The sequence below is a fragment of the Corvus kubaryi genome, unplaced genomic scaffold, assembly GCF_017639235.1.
Source record: "Corvus kubaryi isolate FWS band 111438036 unplaced genomic scaffold, C.kubaryi_AGA036_p1.0 37264, whole genome shotgun sequence".
NCBI lineage: Eukaryota > Metazoa > Chordata > Aves > Passeriformes > Corvidae > Corvus > Corvus kubaryi.
In genome coordinates this window covers 261815-264945 of record NW_024581079.1, presented here as the reverse complement: position 1 = coordinate 264945, position 3131 = coordinate 261815, and positions in this window count along the sequence as shown.

Sequence of the window (3131 nt, the reverse complement as noted above, 5' to 3'; positions counted from 1 at the left end):
GCCCGCCCCGCCCGCTCCAGCGGCACAGCCCGGGAAGGGCTCGGATCCGCTGGGGAAGGCGTGGGGCGGGACAGTGACCCCGTTCCCGTTAATGCCTTCCCCCGGCACGACACGCGGTTTCCCGGCGCTTTAAATACATCGCCGCCTTCCCGGGCCAGCGACTGGCACAGGGTCGGCCTCACGGCACTAAGGCGATCAGGCTTTTTCTTTTCTTCGACAGTTTCTGATCTCACGCCATGGAACCGCAACAGAGAGTAGCAGGCGCTTTGTTCAAGCAGTCACGCAAGCATTCGAGGCCAGGAAAGGCCGGCTGGTCTGTGACCTCTTACATAAGGCAGCCAGGCGCCGTGCCTGGGCGATGCTTGCATGACAGCTCTACGCTCTATTGGGGTCAGTGCTGCCCGCACGCCGCTCAGCCGGCACTGATGGGGAATGCACTGTGTCACCAGTTAATTAGCTCCATAATTCAAATTGTGTTTCCGTTTCTAACCCAAAATATATGAGATAGTTACTGTGGAAAACGAGAATAACTTCTTATGGAGATGTAATATTTCCCCTGATTGATGGAATTTCCTATTAGAACTTTTCCCGAGCTCATCCCAGTAGCATAGGAGGGAATACCTCTATATAATAACTGTAAGTAAAAAAAAAAAAAAACAAAAAACAAACACATTAATTTGTTTGCTTCAATCAATCTTTTTGCTTTAAGACTAGATAATACAGACATAATATTCATCATAGTTACAATGTGACTTAATCTGTCAACAAGCTCCTCAACTTCCTCCTACCCATCTATTATCTCTTCTTGAGCACAACAGCAGTTCTAACTAGAAATTACATAGAAAGCCTGTGACCCTGTACTTCAAGGCTGTAGTGTAGCCTTTGCTGTCATGTATCTCTGAAGGACCAGAAATGTGGTATACGCAGAACAGGAGGGATAAAAAGATACCATCTATCTGTGAACAGAACAGGTTTCGGAAACCACCAGTAAATGAGATTTGTGTAGGTCAAATTCTATTTATGTGGGAATTCTTTTTCTGAGGCTAAAACTGTCACCTTTCATTGCTGAAAAAGTATTTTTAGAAACGGAGGTATTAGGTTGGTGGTGGAAGGCAAGACAGCCTTCACACTGGGCGAGGGAGCAGTTTACTTCTGGAATGAAAAACACTCCCCCCTGAGAATTTGGGAATTCAGCAGACCCTACCCTGGGTGAACAGTCACTAGGGAACAGCTGCCTTTTTGGCATGTGTTCAAAGCATTGGCTGTCTGGGTTCGTATAAAACTTTAGTTTTCAGATTAGGTTTAAAACCACTTTAAACTTCATCAGGCAACTGTTAGGCGTTTCCTGAATGAATTATCTCCGTGGGTGCAGAGCATCAAGGCTTTGTTTTGTAGTTGTCTGGGACCATGCCCTGTACTGTAGCCACTTGGGAATGTTGATCAGGCCTGTGAACCCAGCCTCAGGCCGTTGGCATGGCAGTTCCACAGGAAGTGCCACACAGGTCCCATCTGAGGGTGCAGGACAGAGGCACAGATCCAGGAAAGATCAGATCTTCAGGCTGCCAGAAACTGAAGCCTATGCTGGAAACCCATGCAAACATCTCTTAGGCTTATCATTCTGAGATCTTTTGAATTAAACATGTTGAGCTCCTCATTTGCTGAGGAAACTTTGATCAGCGAGTTTTTAATTAGCTGTGCTGCAGAGCTGAAGGCCTGAGTCTTAGTACCCTGAGCAAAAGAACTAGAATATTTAGGGGAATACTATTACAACTGGGGATTTCTTTTCAAGTCATTTGCCAGTGAAGTGTGAAAGTGAAGGCTTTAGTTCAAATGTTCAGCCTATTCATAATTGCACTGTCAGTTTGGTAACTTCCAAAGCATGATGTAAGATTCATCCCTCACTAATAACTTTGAAAAAATGTTTGGAATGTAAAGACTTACCAAGCTACATTTTTTTACTCCCATTCTTGTTCTGAATCAAAGCAACCAAAGCTGAAGTTCAACATCCCCATTGTAGTTACAACATACCAGTTAAAATTGAATTGGTAAATTAAATTTGTAAACACCTAAGAAATTGCTATTTGCAAAAATGTGTTTGGAAAAATTGAGCCATATGATGACTTCTAATTCTTTGTCATAATGCAGCTGAAATTATACATCTCCTCAATACATGCTAAATTTTGATTGTCACCAACATAAGCATTTGAATTCTCATTCGAGGGCCTTCGTTGCTGAAATTTAAATTTCAAATTTCATACTTTGATTCATAGAATATAATTAGACTCTAAACCAAGCAGAATATACATTTGCATTAAGAAAAATAATTTCAAACAAAATACATGCCAGCATTATTAAGTATTATAATTAATGCTATTAATAGTACTACAACTAATACGTGCTCAATCAGGCTAAAAAAATCATTTTAAGAATCAGCATTGCTTACAAGTTAATGAAATGAAAACCAGTAAAATCAAGAAAACTATTATTTTTATTGCAAGAGCCCTGCTTGCAACAGAAAGATCAGAAGAGCTGCTGCCGGAGAGCACCTCAATAAGGAATTCAAAGAACTAGGACTCCAAATGGATTATATGGTTATTATTTATTAGTGTTTCAAAGGTTAAATATGAAGGTTATGGACAACTTGAAAGTAGTTAGGTATTAGGTGAGAATAGCAGAGCAGAAGATAGGTCCAGAAATAAAGCAAGCTTGATTAACTGTTTAGGAAACTAACCCAGGTTGCAATAATTCATACATAGCCTATAAAGTTTCCCTGATGAAAGGGAGATGGAAAAGAATATATTTCTGTTTTTCCAGAGGGTTGTATTGTCTTAGCCATGCATGTAATAGTCCTGAGCAGAAAGGTAAATCATAGACTTGGAAAAAATCTTTCTGCAGACCGCCTTAACACACTCCCATGTCTCCAGTGGAAAAGACTCTTGGCTTTCAGCTCCTGCCATTTCTATGGGTAATTCACCTGCACCCATGATTAAAATTGCTTGGCACATTTTACCTGCAAAAGTGACCCTGTGTGATCAGTTTGTGTCACACTGTCACGTGAGAGGAGCGTCCCCAGCTGAAAGGAGTTCCTGTGGTGTCCTGTGGAGGTCCTGGACAGGATGCAGAGCACAGCA